Genomic DNA, 25,867 nt, shown 5'->3' on the forward strand with positions numbered 1-25,867 from the left:
ACAAATCAAAATCAAAATTAAAATGACAATATTGCACTTTATACTACCTTATCTACATCAACTACGATGAATGGATTCTTGATAGTGGAGCATCTAGACACATGACATACATGTATGATGTTTTATTCGATGTAGAACCTTGTAATGAAAATATATATTTAGGAGATAATTCAGTAATTAAACCTAAAGGAATGGGTAAATTTAAAAAATTTAATGATACCATTAGACATGCATTATTTGTTCCAAATTTAAGGAAAAATTTTCTATCTTGTTCTCAACTTACCCAAGATAATTTTAAAATATCTCTTACAAAAGATAAATAGTACATTAAAGATCAAAATAAAACCATTGTTGCAGGAGGTATTAAAAAAGATGGACTTTTTATTTTTAATAATACTTCAAAGGAAAATTTCTTATCTACACAAATAAAAAATGAAACACAATTATGACATGAAATATTATGACATCTTAATATTAGGAGATTAAATGAAATGTCTCGTCATAATCTTGTAATTGGATTATCAAAAATTGAAAATAAATTAGAAGCTTGTAAAGGTTGCCTCTTAGGTAAACAAGATATACAACCCTTTAACAAGAATCATAATCGAATGCAATATAAAACCATAGAATTACTTCATAGTGATCTAATGGGGCCATTTCAAGTTCCTTCTCTCAAGGGATCCCTCTATGCCCTTACATTTATCGATTATTATTCTAGAATGATTTGGGGATATTACCTTAAAAATAAAGATGAAGTTCTCTCTAAATTTAAAGAATTTAAAATTCTAGTTGAAAACCAATCTAATTACAAATTAAAATTCTTACAATAGATAATGGAACAAAATACATTAATAGAGACTTTGACAATTTTTGTGTAATATGTGGGATACAAAGACACCTAACATGTCCTTATTCTCCCCAACAAAATGGGGTTGCTGAAAGAAAAAATTGAACCATCTTAGAAATGGTTAGATCTATGATGCACTCTTCTAATACTCCAAAATTTCTTTGGGTTGAAGCTATGAATATAGCTATATATATTTTAAATAGAGTTCCTACAAAATCTTTACATCTTTCAACTCCATTAGAAAAATGGTCAAATAAAAAACCTAATATCTCTCATCTTAGAATATTTGGGAGTCCTGCATATGTTCACATCCCTAAACAAAAGAGACAAAAACTTGATTCCACATCTACTCAATGTATAGTTGTTGGGTATGGGATAAATACAAAAGGAGTTAGACTTTCTGATCCCTCAAAGAGAGATATTATTCTAAGTCAAAACGTTCACATCTTAGATTCCCCCTTACCTAACTCAATTAACAATATTGTTGAAACATCAAATTATGAAGAAAATAATCAATCAACCTTTAATGATAATCTTTTACAATCTTCTAAAAGACCTAAGTGGGTCCAATCCTTAATTCAAGATTCAAATGTAGAACCTTCTCTTCCTAAAATGACTAGAAGTCAACACACATATTTTGCCTTAATGACACTATATAAAATTGAACCCCAAAAATATGAAGAAGCCAATGAAAATCAAAATTGGAAAAATGCCATGCAAATAGAATATGATGCTCTCATTAAAAATAAAGAATGGGAACTTGTTCCACCATCCCATAATCATAATATCATTATTCGTCATTGGATTTATAAAATAAAATATGATCCTCAAGGATATATTGATAAATATAAAGCAAGATTACGGGGCAAAGTTTTTTCTCAACGACAAGGCCTAGATTATGATGAAACATTTGAACCAGTAGCCAAAATGGGCACTATTCGTTTACTTCTTGCATTAGTTGCTCAAAATGGATGAGAAATTCACCAAATGGATGTTAAAAATGCATTCTTGAATGGAGATTTGCCAAAAGAAATATATATGCATCAACCTTAAGGATTTGTACAAAAAAATAAAGAGAGCTACATATGTAAACTCAAAAAATCCCTTTATGGACTCAAATAAGCTCCTCGAGTATGGTATTCTAAATTAAGAAACTTGTTTCAAAACTTAGGTTTCTCTAGTTGTACATTTGACAATGATTTATTTTTTAAATTTGAAAATAATCATATAGTTATTATTGTAGTATATGTAGATGACTTACTCATTACAAGTAAACTCTCATCATTAATACTAAAATATAAACAAAACTAAGTCTTACCTTTGAAATGATTGATTTAGTAGTTCTTCATCATTTTTTAGGAATGTCCATTTTTTAAGATCATCATTCAATCATTATATCTCAAGCAAAATATGCCCAAAACTTAATTTCAAAGTTTAATATGTCTGATTGCAAACCATAAATTACCCCTATTGAAATTGGTATCAAATTTGAAGCTCATCCTTCTTGTGAAAAGTTTGACTCCACTCTTTACCGACAATAAATTGGGAGCCTACTTTATTTAACTATCTATCACCTTGATATTTCCTATGCAGTTGGTGTTGCATCTCGATTTATGGAAGAACCTTATGTTCAACATTTGAAAATGGCAAAACCTATTTTAAGATATATCAAAGGAACCATTAACTTTGGCCTTTATTATTCTCATACTAAAAAAACACATATATATATATGGATATTGTGATTCTGATTTTTGCAGGGGATTCCATAGATCAAAAATCCACTTCTGGATATGTGTTTAAGCTTGGAACATGTGCAATCACATGGAGTTCTAAAAAACAATCAACTGTAGCACTATCATCTACATAAGCTGAATATCGAAGTGCCTCTGAAGTAGCTAAATAAGCTATTCGGTTAAACCAACTTCTAAGAGAAATTAAAATGGAATCCAATCCTAGCACCACACTCTTATGTGACAATCAAACTTGTATTGCACTTCCTAAGATTCATGTTTATCATCAAAGATCTAAACATATTGAAATTCAAGCTCACTTCATACGTGAGAAAGTATTAAATGGAGATATTTCTCTTCAATATTGCCAAACTGAAGATCAAGTTGCAGACATTTTTACAAAGCCATTATGCAGTGAAAAATTCTCCAAATTCAGATCAATTCTTGGCCTCAAGGAGCTTCCATTGAGGGGGAGTGTAAATGGCAATGCCACCTCCTAATGGACAGATCCTATATGTAATATGCATAAGTCCTATGGGAAGCTTGCAAAATATTCTCTTTGTAAATATTCCACGTGTATTAAGACCTACAGGCACATTGTATTAAGACCTATGGGCATATTGTACTAAGTCCTACGGGCACTATGACCCTGGGGAGAGGTTGATTTGAAGAGGCCTGAGACTCCAACAAAAATATTATAAGACCTTTTTAGATAGCATCTATTAAGAACACTGGGATTATAAATTATGACAAAATGACCTTCATGTAGTCCGAAATGCATGATTTTAATTTTGGCATATATTTGTGTCCCTATTTATCCTTGTCAAGAAGACCTGCGTCATTGGGGTACTTCATGTTTTTCTTTTAAAAAAACTGATAGAATTTGTCCCCTATTAATATTAAGGGGGAGTGTTAGAACATAATATTATTAGGGGTCAAAATCTTATAATATATAATGTTTTATCATAATGCTTGAAAAGCATTTAACATTTCTTGTGAATGATTAATAAATTAAAGAACTATTAAAAGTTATTTATTTATTAATTGTAAACAAGATTGTTAATGAAAAGGTATGGTAACTACCCTTTCGGGTATTTTACCAAACTTTCTCCCTATGTTTAAGGGAGGATTCCTCACCATTTTGGGTGGTGTGAAATATTATTGAATTTATATAAATTATTGGAGACTCCTGTGGAAGTTTGAAGAGAAGTCCCCCCGGGTTGTGTTCTTATAATATAGATGCTATATTTGTGGGGTTTTTAACTAGTAATGGTTTTCCCCAGGTAAATTCATGTGTTCTGTGTAAATTCATTATTTTTCTATCTATAGTTTACATTCTTAAAATCATTTAATTTAATTATTTCATTATCATAGTTTAAATATTTTACATGTTCAAATGCTACCTCAATAGAGACAAGATCTACAGGATCATTAATATCATGCATAGTTATTGAAAAACATTCACAAATTTCTAGCAAGAAGGATAGATTATATTACTTGCAATGTCAATACATGAAAAAAAAAGATTACTTGGTGTCTTTTCTAAATAAAAACAGAGATCTATAAATATTATAACCCATTTATTAGATTACAGGTATCATAATGATATTCCATTTGCATAATAAATAATTCAAAATAAAGAGTTTTAGTTGCATTAATGAAAAAGAAATATTTTAATTGCTTGAAGTAATTATTGAATTAAAAAGACTCATTATTGAATCTTCATGGGATTGATGGTTTTTAAACTTCAAAATAAAGAAAGAGGCATACGTTCTCAAAATTATTTTTATAGTAATCTATTTGTGACAATTCAATAAATGTTCTAGAAATTTAAGAGCTCCATGATAGTGAAATATCAATATTCTAGTGTACATCCCAACTTATTTCAAACTTCATCATTCAATACCCAATTATGAACATGAATATCATCATAATCATAGGAAAATGATGAGTATGTATACATTAATATTGAGTTAAAATTGTAATATAATTATTGTATAATCTTAATTAATTAAGTATGACAAGGATATATGGGGTATAGATATGGTTAAAGGAAATGGTAATTTAGCTTTTATTAAAAGGGTAATTATTTGTACTTGTTGAGTCTTATAGTTCCACTTGAGATTGGAACACAATTTTACAACTCAGGGATATTTGTCCATGCTGAGCAATCCTCCATGGCTTGGAAGATTGCATTTAATTATCAACCAAGGGTTGTACAACTTGAAATGATGTGACACTCTATGTGTATTACAATCCTATGTAAGGTTGCTACCCTATTTTAATTGTAAAAATTGTAGTAAAAGAGAAGGTTGGTAAATAGTGACTAATAATAACCATTGTTGAAATAAAAATATCAAGGAATGAACATGTGTAGTGTAAAAAAAATGCTATGCTACAACATCTGAATCTAAAAATCAAACAAAGAATTAACTCAACTTCTTCTTAAGAAAGCATGCATTAAACATTACCTACCCACTATTTGTAGACACCTAAAAATGTCTCATCGATCATGCACTAATTAGGCGTCTTATTAATTAAATAATTATTTAATTAAACTAATTATATTCTTCTAAATTAATTTCAATCATCACCTTCTACAAGTAATAATTATTCAATTTCTAATTCCCCTTCATAATTCATTATTTACCTTTTTCTCAAATATTAATTATTTAATTAATTATGATTTAATAATCTTAATTATTTAATTAATTCCATCTCTAATAATTAAATAATTTCATTTAAATTATTTAATTAATTAAGCTATTCTTCAAATCCCCAAATTTGAATTCCAACTAATTTCATCAAATTGCAAATCCCCAAATTTGAATTTCACTAAATTCCAATTTCATCAAATTTCAAAAAAATGTGCATTTCAATTTCATCATTTGAAAATAAAAATAAAAATTCAAATAAGAATGAAATTGAATTTCAATTCAAAAATCCTACAACACATGTTGAAAATCCTATCTAATTGATCAATTCGGTTAACTAATTAGTTGACTCAATTAACTCTCCAATCTCCACTTTCAACTCTTAATCACCTTTTTTCTAACTAACCAATCTATTCAGTTTTCTCTCAATCGATTCATTTAACTAGTCAATCTATCTATTTGACTAATCAATCAATTGAGTTATCTTTTCAATCAATCCACTTAACAGATCAATCAAAATGAGTTGACTGATCAATCAAATCAATTTGATTGTCAATCAACACTTCAATTTTATTTCTCACCCAATTTGTCTCAAAAATCTATAAAGGCAACCTCATTTATCCATTATCAACAACCACTATCTTCTAAATTATTTTGCCATCTTTATGCAGGAATCCAATGCAATATCTGAGAGCCAAACAACACAATATTGGAGAAGAGCAATGGAAGCCATGGATGGAATCATTTGAGGGAGTTTTAATTTAGATTTTATGCTTCATTAATTTCTATCTAACATTTCATTGTATTTATGGATTTAATTAGAATTGAGCATTGGTGGTTTACTCATCTATTCTAGTTATTTATGCTTAATTTTCTCGTAAAACACTATCTATTCTATTACAGTTATGATTGCTACAAGAACATCACTAAACAATGAAGTTGTTATCCTATTGAAATTCAGAAAGATTATTCTAATGCTAAACACTTGAAATAATACTACCTAAACTAAACTAATGCTAAGAGTAGCTTTACCTCAAGTGGACCCCCCTAGGTAAGCACTCATTATGAATTCACAAGATTACTTAGCTAGTTTAAGAAATCATTGCATTTCATTCATCAAAACTACATACTTGATTTAAAACATAACTTGTTGGAAATAGCACAAAATTGTTAACCTTTTTTGGTCAATCACAAGCTTATTTATAACATTAATCCTATGACTAATTGTAGTACCCCTACCCTAGTCTATTTCTAACCTTGGTTAATCTTGATTAGTTAATCGTAATATGATGTTACAATCAGATGTTTGATTTCACGCATAGCTATTGATGTGGTTTTCTCACTAGTTGTATGCAGGTTAGTCAGTGTACCTATTTCGTGATTTTAGTATCGGACTAACGCTTTCAGTAGATTTTATAAATGTATGCATGTATGATCTTTTGTTGCAGGAGATTTCAGGTACGAAGTCGCATGAGTGCGAGGTTCGTCGTCACCTGGTTTTGCAGGTTTGAGTGTACCCTTTTTAATCCCTAGAGTCGAATTAGGTGGTCGTAAGACCTTAGTCGGCCTTAGTTGTGCTCCAGTGAGCATCGCCAGTCGTCGTCGGTAATCCCTTCTTGTTTGGGTTTGCGAGTCGTCTGTTTGGTTGACCTTCCTCGGTTTGCGTGCCTGGTGTGTTTGGTAAATTGATGAATTAGTCCTTAGTAATTATCGTGATTAAATATGCGTTAGTGCATTGATGATTAATGGATTAATTAATCTGGTTTCCGTTATGTGATTTTCATTGTTAATGAATTGCTTATTTTAAGTTGGGAGTGAATTCGATCAAATGACTGTTTTTGAATATTAAATGCATTATTATATATGTTGTCGAAAAGAAAGTTGGTTTTTATTATCGCAATGGATTGATTGCATTCTGTTGAATTATTAAATTAGAAAGATTAAATTTCGATAAAATGAGAAATCGTTCCTTGATTTGATAAAGCAAGTTAGTTTGTTGTTGCATTTAGAAAATGATTAATTTTGGAGGAATTATTTGTTAATAAGAATTTTTATTCCAAAAATGGAATTTTTGGGTCAACTCTTCCATATAACCCAAATTTGGGGAAAAATGGAGGGATGGACAATTTTGGAGGATTTTGGATGGAGAAGGAAGAATTTGAGCAGCTGGAGATTGGGATTCTTCAGCCGATCTTGCCAGGAACGCGAGATCAGGTAGGATCCAACTCTCATTGTTAGTTGTTGTTTAAAATGAAAATTGGGGTTTTATCTTGGCCTTGGATTCTCCATTGAATGCCATGTTTTTTTGATTGATTTAGTAAAATAACCAGCTTGGCTGGGGGTGTTTTGAGATGTGTTAATTCCTCTACTCTTTTTGGGCGTTTGAAACCCTTGGATGTTTGAATAGAATGAGAAAACCCATCAAGAAAACGTGATTTCAATCTCAGTTTATTTAAACCGAATTCATGGTAAATCGAAATTTTTCTTATCATAATTGCGGTGGGCGTTTGGATTGTCATTGTTTTCGAACTGTGTTTTCAGAGGAAAAAGAAAATATGTATTTTTATTCCGAGCTGGGTGTCTGGGATTATTTTCGGACTGTGTGTGTATGTTTTAAAAAAATAAAAAAATATAGAAAACAATATTTATTTTGGGGTGGACTGTGCGTTTTGTGTTTAGCGGACTGTGGGTCGGGGTTTGGGAGAGCGGGGAGCGGAGCTCCACCCGCTCCCCTCCCCTTCCCCGCTCGTCCCCCCCCCCACCTTCTCCCCGTCTCCTTGCCGTGCTCGCAGATTGGTTGGGGCTGCGGCCCACGGCGGTGGCCACAGGGGCCGCGGTGGCCGCAGGGCGCCGCGGCACCTGCGGGCACCACCGTGGGTGCCGCCCGCGTGCCCTAGCCACGCTATTCTTTTTTTTTAATGCGTTTTTTTGTTTGCAAAAGAAAACATGTTTCTTTTTAACGTGGTTTTTATAATGTATTTTTTTTTGTATTCAAAAAAAAAAATAGAGATGCATATAATATTTTTAAAATATCATTTTAATATTGAGCTTTAATTAGTGGCGTAGTTATGATTAAGGGGCATGAAAATGATAAATGTTAAATTGGAATTGTTTAATTTTATAATGGAGATTATAGATTAAGCATTATTCTATTTCATTCCGCGACTTATGCCTCCTTTCAAATTAAGTTTTAAGACTGTTAACTTCGCAACTGAACATCATTGATGTCATTCCGAGTGATCTTGGATTAATAAATTTAGATTTTACCTTCTAGCTGATTAGAGCATTTGGCTAATTGAGGTGTTACTGTTTAAAAACAAGATAGAATAATGTGTTATGGGAAAATCGTTGAAATACGATGTAGTTACTATTTGATGATGTTAAATATTATCTTAGAACATATCATTTGAGTAATTGAGAAGTAATGAAATAATTATCGTGGAGTGTTTGAATTGAAACGATATGCATTGGAGATTAAATATCTGATTTATTTGATTAATGGTTGTCTGAGTTTAATTAATATGGAATTGGTTAAAGACTCTTTATGGCTTAGTTTGCCTGTTCGATGCTTGAACCCTTAGGAGATAGAAAACCAAGAACAAATTATGCCTTGATGAGGTAGATAACTGTAACCTGTTTTTAGATCTTGTAGAAAACTTGATCGTCTGTAATGATTAAATCAATTTAAGGAATATTGTCTTTTCTGATTATTGCCTTGCGAGTTTAATTACTGTATTCGCTTTAATTATGAAATGGCATGTTTGCTTTGTTTAAATAGGACCCTGTCGTATGGATGATTTGGTGTTCCTGTATCAGTCCTTGAATTCCGAGTTGATTGTTGTGTTGTGATGTTGTCATAATAGGTCATATCCTCTTGAGTGAGTCGAATAATGATTCGTGGTTAACCTTAGTTGTCAGGTCTCTAGTTAGAGTACCGTCAATAAGTGTTCATCTTTGAGTCGTGTTTGACCTGATGATTGTTTCACTCTTCTTGAACTCCGTTCGTCTGACCATGTGTATTCCGTGGTTTGAGTTCGTCTGAGTTAGTCTAGTGTCGTATGGGAAAGTGGCTTTCGATTGGGGGCCGCGCCCAAAGTGGCTGCTGGGTAACCCGTCGAAAGTGAGTCTAATAAGTGATAACCTAAATAGATTAGAATGTAATTTATAAATAAGATAATGTGCCTCACACATGGGACGAATGCTATCATAGATTCGGCATGCTGTGAGAAGGCCTGAAATGGCAAACCATCTTCCTTGTCTTCATGAGAGGATGTGTGGGTCCACATGAGGCTTGGATGGGCCGGAAGTTCGGATTAGGTTGCCAGGGTTACCAGTGTATGGGCCGGGACCTATGAAGACTTGCCATGGTATCCATACCAGGTTGTGTGATGACACTTGTCCCTACGTTCGCTAGTGTGTTGTTGTTTTGTCCTGTTTTGAGTTCCCTTGAGAGTCGTCCCTTGTCCTTGCTCTTGTGAGTGTCGGTTTCGTATTAGACCCTTGGGCGGTGATGGCTCAGTGTTATGGATTCTCTCTTGGACCTCTTGTTTTAGCTTTGTTTATGTTCAGCTGGATCCTGTTCTTTGTAAGGATCGTTTATGTATTATGGACCGATGTGGTCATCTGTATATTATTTATGTATCGCCTTGATGGCTGGATTGTATGGTGTAACCTTTTGTACTCTTAACCTTATTATTTATCCGAGGGGGTCTTGCAGTTGAGCAGACCCGGAGATGTAGCCCATTAGGGGTGAACTCCGAGATCATTATGGTGTTATGTGGTGTATTCTCTTATGTCTCTTTATTCAGCTTTTTCATGTATGATTAATTTATGTAGAATGGTTAAGTGGATAATTGGAATTAACTATAAATGCTTTTACTCAGTTCTTTCTTGAATGCCATGTAGTTCGAATGCATAATTGGTTGAGATGCGGTTTATCGTAATGCATGTGTGAAATCATCCTTTTAATGCAATGAATTGGATTATGGAATAATGTAACTTAGAGTAACGAATCTTACTCAGTTGATGTTAAGTAATTTAAATATGCTTGGAAAGATCTCTTATGTCATGATGAAATCCTAGTGTATTAGAATGTTATATGTATGGGTTGTAATTTTAAATGAAAAGATGGAATGAAGTTTATGAATGGATCTTAAATGATGAATCTTTGTTATGATTTATATTTCCTTCCTTTGAAAGAAATTATCCTGATTGTGAATTATCTCGTTAATTAGATATTCAGCTTTTGGATTAATTGTGTGTGTAAAGTGTATTGTGAAAATTTAAGTAATCTCGTTGGAAAACTCTTTAGGAGATTGTCGTTAATGTCTTCCGCTATGTTATCTGAATCTTTATTATCGTGTTGCATCTTATGTGTTGTAACTTCAAAAAAAAAATTTGCACTCTATTCTTGTGTTATGGCTTTATCCCTTCGGGGTTTCCTGGCGGGGCATTACACTAATTCTATAACCAACTACAACTCAAAACCCAAATATAGGGAGAGATTTATTAACTGAAATAAAAGAACTATAAACTAAAGAGGAACCCTATTAGAACTACAATTTCTAACAATTGTTGGAAACATAATCATCCACTCAAATCAACTCAAGAAACTGCTTAAAAGCACGTGCTTCGGTAGTTCAAATCATAATGAAGGATGCCCACATTGGATAGCTTAATCCATGTGAAACTTTTTTTAACCAAATCAACATTAGCTTTGTCCATGGTTGCAGGAGCTAACACAATGTTCAACTACAAGAATCATCACTTTGAACCCGAAGGAAGGTGCTACATAACAAGTTAGTATTTACAACATTGTAAAACATAGTAATTTACCATTTCCATCCATAACATGAACATTCATAAGCATATATGTAATATTAGAGTCATCAACTAAACATATTAAAATTGCTCAAATAAAGTTTGAATACCATAATAGGTCATACTAGGATTGAGGTTCATGATGCTTATACCATAAAAATTAACTTAAGTCTGCAATGTAACTAAAAAATAAAGACAAATTAGAGAGCTATCACTACCTGTCACTAATCTCCTAATATTTTTTATTTTAATTTTTAAAATATTTAAAATAATGGTTGCAAAAAATATTGATTTTTTTTTGCCTATGATTTTTAATTTTTTTTACCTATTCACTTTATTTCCTATTATTTTTACCAATAACACATGGTGAGTCATATTATGGGTGTATGGGGCATGGAGAGATGATAAAACTATGTATTCTTGAGTGTAGCTATTTTGGATTATTACTAGCTTTCTAATAATATATTAGATAATTTGTTACAATGGTTGGTCTAATAGTAATATTTAATTAATATGGATGTTTTTTTTTACAATGATGGTTGTTATGAAATGGTATGTAGCCTTGATTAAATTGTTGGTTTAGCAAATGCTAATTATTTTCATAAGAAAGTCTCTACAAGTTCTATTAATTCCTCTTGCGAACAATAACCTCATCAAATATGATTCAAAATGAGATTTCCATTTCCTCAATATTTGGTTGAGTTAATTGATCAACAAAGTAATACTCTAGTTGAGGATTTGTAAGAATAGGATTCATGAGTAGGAGGTTGGCGAGTCATTCACCAAGTATAGGTTTGTATGGTGATGGAATATAGGGAATAATGAAATATCAGATTTTCTATGGTTATCGCAATCTCATGTGCATTTTGGAGTCTATGTCTTCCCATATTCTTCACGAGCATGCATATTTAAAAATAATAGCCTTCACATGATAGATATAGGCCATCCTTAATGGGGGATTAAATTTAATTGGGATGTGCTATCTTTCCTTCTAAAATCTAATAATGAAGTCATCAGGAATATCTATAAGGCTCATTTTGATAGTAGTTGACTCCTCTAACAACGATGGAGTATTTTCCTTCACCTTGAACTTGCAAATGAAATATTGACACAACTAGTCCTAATAAACAATTAATAATTAAAAAAACAATGATACCAATCAAAAGTCTTCCCCTTGAATGATGCAAATAGAATCCTCAATATAGTGTTTTCTTCATCATTAGTGGACTATATAATGGTTTACAATATCATGTGTTCCCTAGGAGGATCATGGTTTTCCCTTGTGAAGTGAGGAAGAGAACCTAAAGCAACATCTAGTATGGCTCCCCATATTACAAATGCTATTGGGTGATTAATGGACCTCTTGTGTTTCATCTAAGATATGCTCTAGGTGGTTATTGTAGAGCAATGGTGGGTATTCCTTAAGTGATTTTTACTTGTGGTGGTAGTACAATGTGAAGTCTTATTCTAGGGTTGTACGACATAATAACCTGGTCAAAATAACTCCGGACAGAAGAACCCGATCACAATAACTTAAGGACAAAATAACCTAGGGTCATAATAACCCAAGCCACAATAACTCATGGTCAGAATAACCTATGGACACAATATTCCTGTAAGAATATAGAGTAAGGAAAATAAAATTTATAAATTACATGTATGTTGCTAAAAAAAATATTATTCAAATTTTCAATTAAAATGTCAAATTATGAGCCTCTTATATAATCTAAAATGTTATGGTTGTCATAACCATCAACCAGTCTTTTTAGTCTTTCTTTGAGTTCATGGTATTTTTTCCTGCTTGGTTGCCCAATGTATCCAACCATATTTTTCTCTATTTTATTCTCTTGGAGACCATATTCTTTTTCCATTGCTTTGATAAATTTCCAGACAGAGCTGTGTGATGCTTGAAGCAATTCACTAAATCCTCTATGCCATCCCTTAATAGTAGTATTGATTTTGGGAAGACCATCTTGAATAGCTGAATAACAATTCCACATTGTGATTGAAATATTGGGTGATCATACCAATCCATGTGTCTTAAAAATAATCGTTTATGGGTTGCAGAGTCTCCTCATGTTCTATATAATAAGGAGATTGTAGAAGTTTTTCAAATGTATCAATTACATCTATCTGAGGCACGAAAGCTAATGTAGAAAGTTTCTTGATCTCAAATGCAAATACTTCATTGACATTGTAACGTTTTTGTAGACCTTCTTGAACTTTCCTCCACAAGCATTGAGAGAAATGGAAAAACATCCCCAAATAGTGACATTTGAAAAAATTTCAGAAATGGCTCCCATGAAACATAATAACTCTTAATAAATCTTAATTAGCTTATTCCCGCAAAATTGCCTTTATTTGTGTAATTATTTACCATTTTATAGGTTATTTAAACATATTAAATGTGTTTTAAGGCTATTTTAGGGCTATATAATGGAGACATGGTCTAAAATTGACCTAAATAGCCTCTATGGTGCCTCAAATTCCCTTTTTTTATCTTAAAGATTAATGTTACTTAATATTTTTTTATGCTTGTTTATGTTCCTTGTAATCATATTTATAATTTAGTTTAATAAATAGTTTTTGTGACTATTTATGTTCATTTGGGCACATGACGAGATGACAATGCAAGTTGGAGCAAAAATTTGGCATAAGAATTGGAAAAATATCCACACTTCAAACATTGGGGATGCAATCATTTACAATAAACCCTTGTAGATAGAAGCATATACATGATATGCATGATGGCTTTTAATATTGTTTCACTTTTGCAATTTCCATGACCTCCATTTAAAATGTTCTCTCAACTTGGTTTAATTCCTTCTACATGATCTAAATTCTAATGTTCTAATTGATTTTTATGTCATTTCTAGTTTACTAGCTTGATCTAAAATGACCATGGGTTATTTTGTCCATGGGTTATTTTGACCACGGGTTATTTTGTCGCTGGGTCATTTTGTCCTTGGGTTATTATGTCCAGGGTTATTTTGGCTGGGTTATTATGTTTGGATACCTTATTTATTCTAGGAATGAGAATGCAAGGAGCTACACAAGAAATTGAAGGTTGGTTTTAGTTGTAGATCTTGTTAAAATTATAAGGTTCATAGGATTTTCTAGGTCAATTCATGGAGACTCACTAGGTAAAATACTAAAATTGATAACCAAGACATGGCCAAAAATTGGTTCAAATCACATAATATAGGCTACAAGCCTTTAAAACCATTTGAGTAAGATAATGTTAATGAACACTAATGCAAGTACCACACTCAATGAACATGCCACTACATAACATATTAGAGGCATAAACAAATACTATTAATCTCACTTGGAGCTATCATAAGAATAATATAGAGTTTCTTATTCAAGCTTCACATGTATGTGAGTTATGTTATCAAATAGATGTATGAAATACAAAACCACCTTAACTTTCAAATAGAGTAGACACAAAAAAAAAATCTAGTTCTTAAAAGTAAGTACTTATGTGTATTATTCAATATAATTAATATGGTACAAGATAAGTTACTCTCAAACATTGCAAATAATGTACTTAGTAAAAAAGGCAAGGCTTCTTTCCTTAGGAACATTTTACTTTTTAACCAAAATTTATATATGCACCAAAGTAAATTTGCAATAGAGTTAACATGATGAATTTGGTTTGATGGTTAAACTAGGATTGTAAGCTTTTATATGGACCATTTTGGAGGGCTAGATGTGTGGTTAAATGACATACTTGATCTTGGCTATAGTGGAATGGGATTAATATTGACTATGAGATAAATTATTTATATTTAGATAGTCACAATGAAAAATAGCTATTGTATCAACTCTATATTTCCCTTTTCAAATCATTTGTGAAAGTATATGTCACACTACCCATGAAAATATGGCATTATATCTAATTTTCTACTCCATTGCTATTGACCTTAATCGTTATTTAGGGTTAATATAATTTTAATTTATCTTAATTTGCAACATGTCACTTTGAAATTTCTTACAATTTGCAACAGACACAACCATTGAGAATACTTAGTCTCATTAAGTTGATAAAGAATACCACTAATTTACAACAAGCCACCCTTCCATTCTAGCTAGAAATAATTATAAAGATAAGCCCAAATTTCATAATAGAAACATATTATTGACACTTATATAAATATAAAAATAAAATTACTATAGATACCACATTATAGCATCTACGATGCTCATATTTAGTGCTACAATTCACACTCCATTTTCCCTACAAACCATTTCATCTCTTCCCTATCTTTGTAGGGAGCAACATTCCCCTTGCTAGTGAATAATGTGTAATCGATGACAACCTTGGCTAAAAACTTATCTAAAAGATTTTTAAGTATCTATATATCCTTCTAAAAATAATTTAGAGTAGTCAAATTAATTACAGAGCAATTTGTTGAAGGGAAATATTTCTCAAACATTCATATAATAAATCATCACTATTTTAATCATGTTTATGAAGGCAAGAAAATAGAAACTAGCAACAAAAAAGAAGAAGAGAGGCTATGGTATATGAAATCTATGTATATAAAGAAGTAAAAAATCCTCCATCAAAAGTAATGTCTTTATCGCTTCGATAAATCACTAAGCTTGCAATCAAATCTGATTTTACCTATCCCAAAATAATGACCACATGCTACACAAGCACCACCCTATGACTAATTCGTTATTTTCCTACCCACTAAAATGTAAAAGCCATAAATATTAGCATGAGACAATCATTATGAGATGCTTTTAATTTTTGGTACTACATGAATATTATTGGAGCAAGAATTGTTCCTCTTTTTTTTCAAATAAAAAATTTGTGAATATTTCCAGCCGAAAACACACCTGTCAATTTTCTTGAATGTTTATTTCATATTTTTTTAAAAATTGATATAATTGTTTTTGCTAAAGCACTATTTTTTTTGTACAACCAACAAGACAAATTAATTGTGAAAAAGAATACTTATCCTAGTCAATCATGTAAACTACATTACAAAACATATAAATCAATATAATTCTTTATTTTGAAAATATATTGATTAAAATATTTTCTTTCTTTTCTACAAATAACAAATAGAAAACACAAAAAAACATCTATTATAAAAGGATGAAAACCAAATAAAATATTAATATTAAAAAATCGACATAATTTTATTTTTTTAATAAATAAAAACATTAATATCACTATCAATCCAAAGGACTATGAAGGAGCTCATACTCCAAAAGTGTGTAAATAATAACTCATAATTCCACTCATATGTTATAAGTCGAATTACTTTACAACTTTTGCTTTACAAGTGTACATAAACACTCTTTATTAAAGTTACCACTAGCAAAGCATAAAGTCGTCCTTGTAAAAGTATTTAAAAAAGCCAAATCTTCTAAATCCCTTAAGATAGATATACACTTATCTTTCACCGACCAAATCCTTGTGCTTTTCTCACCATGGGAGGGAGGTAAAGGAAATATCTAAAGCAAATCCCACTAAGGATTCCAAATTCTACCTAGGTGGAGGACACTTTTGCCATTATTGGATGAAGTGAATCAAAGGCGTCTTTCCCTGCACTACAATTTTTTATTCCAAGTGATGGAATGATACTTTAGATATAGGTATTCAATTGTATGAGAGGATGGTAATTTGATTGGATTGAATTTTTTTATTCTTGGTATTTTGATAAGAGAATGATTATTTTGTTTTGAAGTATATTCTTTCATAATAGTGTTTTAAAGGTAGAAATGTTGATATCTATGTAATTCAATTATTCTGATCAAAAAAGAAAAATATCTTACTATCAGGAGAGTATGCTATTTTTTTCAAATAGGGGTGACATTACTTCATTTCTATTGTGTAATATAAAATAGAGTCACACTTTATACAAAGTAGCAATCTAATAAGAATACGAGTACATGTCTTCAATGGTGTATATTTTTTTTTATGGAGTATTTCTAATTGTATACTTTTCTAGGAATTGATTAAGTGATGGACTTACTTGGTTTCCATTGTAAAGTACAATGGAATAATGCTTTATATGAAATAGCAAGCTAATAATAGTTTATGAGCATCTCTTTAATGATGCCCATTATTTATGTGAATCATCTTTATATAGTTTATCATGGTTTGTCTCACACTATGTACTTTTTTATTTCCTATAACATCTTTTCCTCAAAACATGTTTATGTAAAAATAATTTAATGGTAAAAAAATGTTAATTAGGGGTCATAAATGAACGAGCTCAAGCATGTTATGGATCAACTTTACTCTACCTAACACCCATCTTGGGTGAGTGTATCCTCACATGAACTTGACTTTTTGATGTAATAAAGGTTTTCCATGATAGGAAAAATAACCTATACTACAAAGGATAAGTTTCTAAAAAGATATTCAAGCATTGGAAAGTCATTAACACATTGTAGGCCACAACACAACTAACAAGGACTTCACTACAATATAACATGCATACCTTTATTACTCTTAATACCCATAACTGACTACAACCATATTTTTTAATACACATTGCATTAAAATGATTTATATAAAAAAGAACACATGCCCCTCTAAGTGGCTCACTCAAATTTGCTTTCAACTTCATCATTTCTCAATGGCTAGTTCCAACATTACTCTCTCAAATCTTTCTAGCATGTAATCGGGTAGAACGATTGTTAAATAAAATATTATGCTAACTAAAAATAAAAAATAACTTTTAGCTAAGACAAAAAAACACCAACACATCATATTCACACTCCAAAAATATTCAGTATTAGATACATTGAAACATGAAAATCTATCACCCCTTCCCATGTCATCATTCTTAGAAGGTCATGGGATACCTTCATTGTCCTCCTCTTCTAAATTCCTTTTTCTCATTAAACCAAGATTTTTATGAGTTATCTAATTAGATGGCATCCTATGAAATCTTTTATAATTCCTTAAACAATTTTCTCAAACCTTCACAAATATCAATGCCTTTCTCAAATTATTTGAACCTCTAACCTCTCAAAACAAAGAATTTAAAATAAATAAAAAACTCCCTTAGTACCTAAGATTTTGTAATTATTCCCTTGATCTTGTAATTCTTATTGCATTGATCTCCACTCATATCTTTAAGAATGATTTCTAAATCTCTTTCAGCTAAAATTCTTTGAACTTTCATCTCAATAGCCAATTAATCCACATCAACCCTTAGCCTTAATCATATTGTTGGAGTTAGAACCCATAGGTATTGTGAGTTGTATAAATTGAATGTAAGTAATTTTATCTAATAATATTGATGAAATATACCAAGTTGCTAACAGGTTTACATACTTTTGATGACATATTTTATAGATATACTTTGTAATGTCTATTAGTGAAGTACTATTGTCCATTACTTCACAATGTTTATATACTAAACATAAGGTTTTTATACTTCATGAGATTAAGTAGAAATTTTTCATTAGGATGGGTATTATACACCTTGCAACTTGTAGATACAATATTGTCTATAGATGGCCTTTCTTGCAATCCATGAGATTCTATTCTAACAATTGATCTATTTTGTGACATTGTAACAATTTGTATGAGAAGATTTACATAAAAATTGTAAGATATACCCCAAATACCACTTTTAAGCAACGTGTAAGAAAGTGTAGGAGTTACAACTTGGACACTAAAGTTTTAGACTATTTGACTCCTAGTAGAAGATGTTAGTGGTGATGTTTTTTGCCTTCTTCTTTCATGCTAGTGATGAATTATAGTTGACTAATTCCAGTGCCTCACTCCACATGACTCCTCACGAGAAGTGGTACTTGAAGTATGAGAAGTACATCAATGGAAAGACATTTCTTAGCAATAACACTTAAAATAAGATTGATGATTATGGGAAGGTAAAGTTGTTATTCAATGATAGTAGAATTAGAACACTTTTAATATCTCATGCATTCCAATTTTAACACAAACTATTATTTAAATTAGAAATACAAATGACAATAGAGTGAATGTAACTTTTGATAGATGTGGTTTCAAAATGCCAAGTGAGGATCTATTTTAATAAAGGGAGCTCACTATGAAACCTTATTTCAGCTATATATGCTTGTACTTTTTATAAAACAATTATGGCTCTTCAAAATGTAAATGAATCGATTATAAATTTATATTTTTGTATTAGAGACAGGCCACATAAGTGAGAGGGTTAAATTTAGAGAATAATGATATTGCTGTGGATATTTCTAATTGTTCTCTTGATTTTAATTTCTATGAGCATTATTTTTTTTGTCTTATAAAATAAGGTTAAATTATCTTCTATTATTAGTAGCAAGTGGGATTTTATAGTTGATTCATAGTAATGTTGTTGCTTTAGTGGATATAGCGTCTCTTTGAAAGTCTCTATATTATCTCTCTTTCACATATTATTTCTCTAAAAAAAATTAAGTATAGATCCTTAAGCATAAATAAATAAATAAAAACAACAAGTTTTAATAATCCAAAATACTTGTCAAAATTTGAAGGAAACAAAGCAAAAATGTTCATAATTGATAACAAGGAGATGCTAGGATAACAAAGCTGAAGACACGTGAAATTAAGTATGCAAATCTAAAATTAAGTACTCATGATCATATAACATCATTCAATTAAATGTGCTTAATTGTTGAATATCATTAATATATTTAGGAATAAAAAAATAGTAACATAATAAATCAACAAATTCATGAGAACATCACTACATGGACAAACCCTTGTGGGATAAAAAACTCCACAAAGATGAGAGGAATTATGTATTATTTTCTTCAAACAAGATTGCAATGAAACACACTTCCTTCACTCCTTTGTCTTCATTACGACATGTGTACCTATGAATTATCAATGAAAAAAATTCTATAAAAGAATGTATAAAAAATGTTTATCTAGCATATCTTACCACCATCCCAAGGCTCTAATTTATAAAGGTGCTAGAAGAAGAATACCACTATAAGTTTTCCAAACAAGAGGTACTTATACCATGATAAAACATTTTACCATAGTATCGAAAAACCTCTTCCAAAAATAAAATATCACACTTCTTGGAATTATCTCCAAATGTGTGTAGTCACTCATTTTAGCATCCTAAAATAATATATTTTCCCTCTTTTTTAAGAACTCAACTTGTGTAAGCTATCAACCACCAACATCGAACGCCAAGAGATGATATCCTCCATTCTAAGTATTCCATTTGAGGAGTAAATTATTTTTTGTCACGAGCAATTTTTATTGTTGTCAATGCATCTCTTCATCCCTTATGAATGCATTTACAAACTATAGGTGGAATACTATTGTAAATTATTTTCCACTAACTCCCTAGGCATCTAGAGACACCTTCACAAGGATGTTGGGATAGATTAAATAACATATAATTTACAAGGTTGATGCCACCTTTATCCTAAAATTCTCCCACCTGACATCACGCATTATAAATACACCCATAAGAATAAACAAGAAGGAAAAAATATCCCCTAGCCAACCATGTACCACCTAATTCTTCTAGATATGATCCCATGCTCCACTAAGATACTAGCTACTACAAGTCCAAATGTATAAGTATATCAAGTTCTCTAAATAATCATATCTATATCTCACTTTCAAAATAAACATACCAATACAAAAAGATGACCAAGAATGACCAAGCAAGAAAAATTCAAGGCCTATAATTCCAAATATTTGCATACATGCAACATCTCAAAGGAGAAAAAATAACCAATACTTCAATCTTAAATAATTAAATAAACATATTCAATGCTACAAATTAGTAACTTGTAGTATAAAGGAAACCAAATATAACATGTATATTCTAGGACTAAACACCAAAACAATTCTAGACTTGATTTTTCAAACAAATCTACACTTGAGTTATCATAGTTTTAGGAACCCAATAAGCAACCTTGCAAATTATACCAATATATACATGAAACTAAATTCAAATGGTAACAATTGAATCTAAGTTTTTCCCTCACTCATAGCAAGTGAAATAGAAAGTGTACAAGTTGATAGCTCATCTAGTCTATCCATACCTCAACTGATGGTATACAATCCAACATAGGAAGAATTCCATGCTATCAACATACGAATCTAAAATCCACAATCAAGTCTGTATACATCCACTATACTATAAAGATAAATCTCCAAGGTAAAAAACACATAAAAATGTGACAAAAAACCTCTTAAGCATATTTATATAACAATATGTGTAACCAATCCAAGAGAGTGTTGACAAGAGACATTGTTCCAGAAGAGATTGGTGCTTGAGGATTGTTTAGGGGCTATCATTGATGGCAACTCAAATAAGCTGTTTTATCTAGTATATGCAAATTCATTCTACCGAAAGTTCTAAGCCAATTTTTCTTAAGTTTGGAAGGTGGAATACAGTGTTTGACAGAGTATGAGTACACTGAGTAGAACTCAATTTTGGGTGCACATTTTTGTTTGTAGTGGAAGAGATAGTTGATTTGTTGGCTGATATTGCTTTGTCTGCAATCCTATCTTTCAGTGTTTATTCTAGTGTAGGGTTGATGATACAGTATTCAGTATTTCAAGAAGAACAAGGTTATTTTGGTATAGAGTGTTATGCGAAATCCTCAAGATGATTTTCTTGATTGGTGTCATGTTTGAGGTTGTTATTCTGACTTATGTGAAGTGTATGATCAATTTGTTTTGGTCTGCATGTGTATTGGTAATCGGATTGAGCTAACTTCTTGTTGCACGTTTCATATTTTGTGAATATGTTTGATGCTGACATGTTGGTGACCTGATCAAGTGATGCGGATATATAAGACCAATCTATTTGAGAATTTTGGTGATCGATGTGAGTGTGAGAAGATTGTATGAGCATTGGTGCACAATTTCACATGTGCTATTCTTGGATTGATGCTCCATTATATGACAAAACATTGTAGTGAGATAGAATAGTGAAAGAATACCTTTTGTGCTTAACCGGTACTGCATTTTGGCATTTGTAGATGCTATTCATAAATTTAGAAAATCAATTATCATTTGTAATCATTTGTAGGAGAGTGAGTCCTCTAGGGGTTGTAGCCCTTTATTGTAATTGAGCAGTGAGCTCTAGGCGGTGTGCCTGAATGCATGTGCATTCCCGTGGCATTCCACTTGTAATATTATTATACTTCTGATTATAGTATTATAGTATTGTGGGTCTCAATCCCACTGTGGTTTTTCCCTTTCCACCTTTCCACGTAAATTTTTTGTTGTTATGGTGTTATGCTTGTGTGTGTTGAGTTTCTACATTTTACTTTCATTCTTTTGCCTCTGGTGGTTTAAGAATCAATTAAAAAAAATTACAAATTGCAAAACATTGATTCACCCCCTTTCTCAATGTTCATTGATTCCAGAAATTGGTATCAGAGCCTAGTTCCTCCGAGGAAGCCTAACAACTTGAGGAAGATCCAGGAGAGTGAATCAATGGACTCTGGTTTACAAAAACAACTTACTGTGACACTTGAAGATCTAGATACATCAAGAAATGAAGTAAGTATCTTGATAAGAAATTTGAGTGATGCTGAAGACTTTATTGAATCATTGAAGGAGAAAGTAAACACACCAAAGAAAAGAGAAAGGATATTATGGACAAACTAAAAGAGAAAGAAGACCAAAACATTGATAACTAAGCCTTAAAGGACAAGACAAATGAATGTGAAAAACTTGCTAGAGATAATGCAGTCTTGAAGAATGAAATGCAATCCATTGTGATGAATCTGACAAAGGAGATTGAAGATAGGAACAAGAATGAAGAAAGATTGAATCAGTCATTAAAGGATAGAACTAAGAATGTTGCAGGCTAAATCATGAAAATGACCTGTTGAAGCTTGAATTGATACAATCCAGGAATAATGAGCAAGAGCTTGAAAGATAGATCATAATTATGAGAGTTAAACTTACCACTGCTAATGAGTACAAATAAAAATTCAATGCTAGCTCAGCTAAGCTGGATGAAATGCTACAAAGTCAGAAAAATAAAGATGATATGGGAGGACTTGGATTCAAGAATGAAGAAAACTCTAGATCTGTTCAAAGCAATCATCAAAAGAACAAGAGATCTCCAACAAGGCAACCTAATGCTTATAAATTCAATGGTAAGTGCTTTGTTTGCAATAAATTTGGTCATATAGCAACTCAACGTAGGAATAGGGCAAATCAGAATAATTCATCATTCTCCGGACAATATTTCAATTGCAATAAATATGGTCATAAGTTAGTTGAATGCAAAAGTATGGTAAATAGGAGAAATATAAGATGCTCTGCTTTGGAAGATTTGGACATATTTCTGACCAATGTAGATTGAAGGGAAATCAAGGCAATTTCAGGCCTAATCAGATAAATAACATTGTTTTCTATGCTTGCAAAAAATTCAGTCATATTGGAAAATACTCTAGAAGCAAGAATGTGAACAAGAATGCTCTAACAGACAAGAACAAGTCAGATGATAAGGGAAACGTAAAGGTTGAAGAGATCAAAGAGCAGTGCAAGAAGAAATGGGTCAAAAAGGATGATTTAGATGCAGTAGATGAGTCAGCACTTGATTTCCGTGTTGGAACCTCATCCAGTAACTAAGGCACTTGGCCTTAGGGGGAAGCTTTTCATGCAAATCCTGAAAAACCCCCCGTCTAAGATCTATAACTTGCTACGAGAGGTGACAGATGGTTGTGAATGATTGTGCAGTCGATTTTGAAGGATCTTTGAAAGACTTCATGTCGATTTGAGACTCCAGAAGAATATTCATGAGACACAAAGCATCCGGTAGAGTTAGGGTTGAGAATTTATTATACCAAAAAATTAGGTATGCGACGGATAAAAAAGGCAATTTAACTCTCATTTCTCACATTGTGTTCGAAGTGAAAGAGAAAGAGAGCTTGGTAAAGAGATTGTGAAGTGAACCTTGAGCTTTAAGAGTTTTGACAAAGATTTCTTGCCTCCGATTGAAGGCAAAAAGGTATTTTTCAGAGTTCGATTACTTTCTTTGTTCATAACCTCAAAATTTGACAATGGCATCATCTGGTGTGGGGACTCCATTGGTTGTTGACTTAGCTGATAGGGAAAGACCTAAGTTCAATAAACACTCATACAAATCAATGGAAGATGATCCGCAAGGCGCATTTTCGTTCATTCCATTTGGTGTTTTGCATGTTGAAGACATTAGGGCATACATTCATTGTAATTTTGAAGAGCTTGGGAATGTTGGAATGTTCAAGCTTTACACAAAGCACATGGTAGATGGCGTGGGATACCATAAACCCAAATTCAAATCACTCTAGGACAAGGGTTTCATCCAATTTATGAATTTTCCAGTCTTTGACAAACCCATATGGGTTAGTGCATTCTGAGTAGAGTTCATGGTGATTTTATATGGCTTGACAAGCCACACAAGATCACAAAGCAAGCAATCAAAGTGGTAACATGCATGAATGCAATTGATGTAGTTCCTGTCCTAAGGAATGTGAAGAACACGACCGTGATGAAGGCAACCAATTTTGAAGATGATGGAAGATCGATGACAATCAGTGACATTGTTGAGCATGATGTTAGATTTGCATCCATGGTAACGAGATACAAGGTCTATCAGTCCAGTAGAGAAAACTTTGTATATGGTACAACCATTTAAGCTGCTTTTCAAACTCTTAAGGAAGATAAGCTATATGATCTATGTGAGGTGCTCTGGTGTGTGCTCTTGAATAATTTAAAGAAGACCAAGTAGGACAAAAAGCATATATTCAAATTTGGCACCCTAATTATCTGTCTGTATTTCTATTTTATTGGTGAGGTCCCCGGTGTAGGAAAAGTTCAATGGGCCTATGACAGACCGATGGCAGTAAAGATAAAGGAAACTCTAAGTGGATTGGGTGATGCACAAGATTAGAGAGCTACTCCATGGGGTTATTTAAAATCTTTTCAAGGCATGATGCTGAGCAGGGAAATGATCCCTAAAAAAATTGTTGAAAAGTATGAAGACACCATATGATTCATGGTGAATACTAATCAATGCTTGATTGAGGTTGTCAAACCCAGGATAGTTTGGATCATGCCCATGGGGTATGAGGTTAGTGGTTATATTTTTGCATATTCTCTATATCTCTTGAGAAATCCGGTAGACACTAATGAGGAAATATTTGGTACATATAAGAAGAAAAGCTTGAGCCTGTAGTCTTAGTTCACCAAACCTGGAATGCAGAGGAGAGTGAGGAAGGAAGTGGAGCACCTTACAGAAGTCATGGGAATCAGAAAGGAGTCAGTTTAGAGATCCTAAGAGAAGAACATCCTAAAGGAGGATATGATGAAACCTAAGAAGACCGAATCAAAATCTCCTTCCCTGAAGCCTAGGTAAACAAGGAAGCCAACACCTTCCTCCGGTGCTCAAAAGTTGGTTCCTCCACCTAAGCCTCAATCAAAACCATCTGATGGAGAAGAGAAAAGGAAGAAAAGGAAACCTAAAAGATTTTATGCAACAGACACTATAGAATAGGAAATTGAATTTGATGAAGCAGTGAGAGAAGTGAAGAAGAATGTTATTGCTACTAGGGTTGTGAAGATGCAATCCTCTAGTGGAAGTTAGACCAGCAAGAAGCCAAGAGTTGAAGCTAATCCATCCAACATAACTCTTAAGAAAATCAAGGAATCAATCAATGCACAAGATAACCTTAAATTGCTTTCTCAATTTTATGATCGTTTGGATGAAAAAGGGAAGAGGTCTCTACAAGAAGCTACTATTGTATATTTGAATAAGTATAGTAGAGCGCTTATTGAGATTGCTTCTGTAATCCCTAAGAGTATATATGATATTTTGGATATGAGAAAA

This window comes from Cryptomeria japonica, chromosome 8 (assembly GCF_030272615.1).
Source record: "Cryptomeria japonica chromosome 8, Sugi_1.0, whole genome shotgun sequence".
Taxonomy (NCBI): domain Eukaryota; kingdom Viridiplantae; phylum Streptophyta; class Pinopsida; order Cupressales; family Cupressaceae; genus Cryptomeria; species Cryptomeria japonica.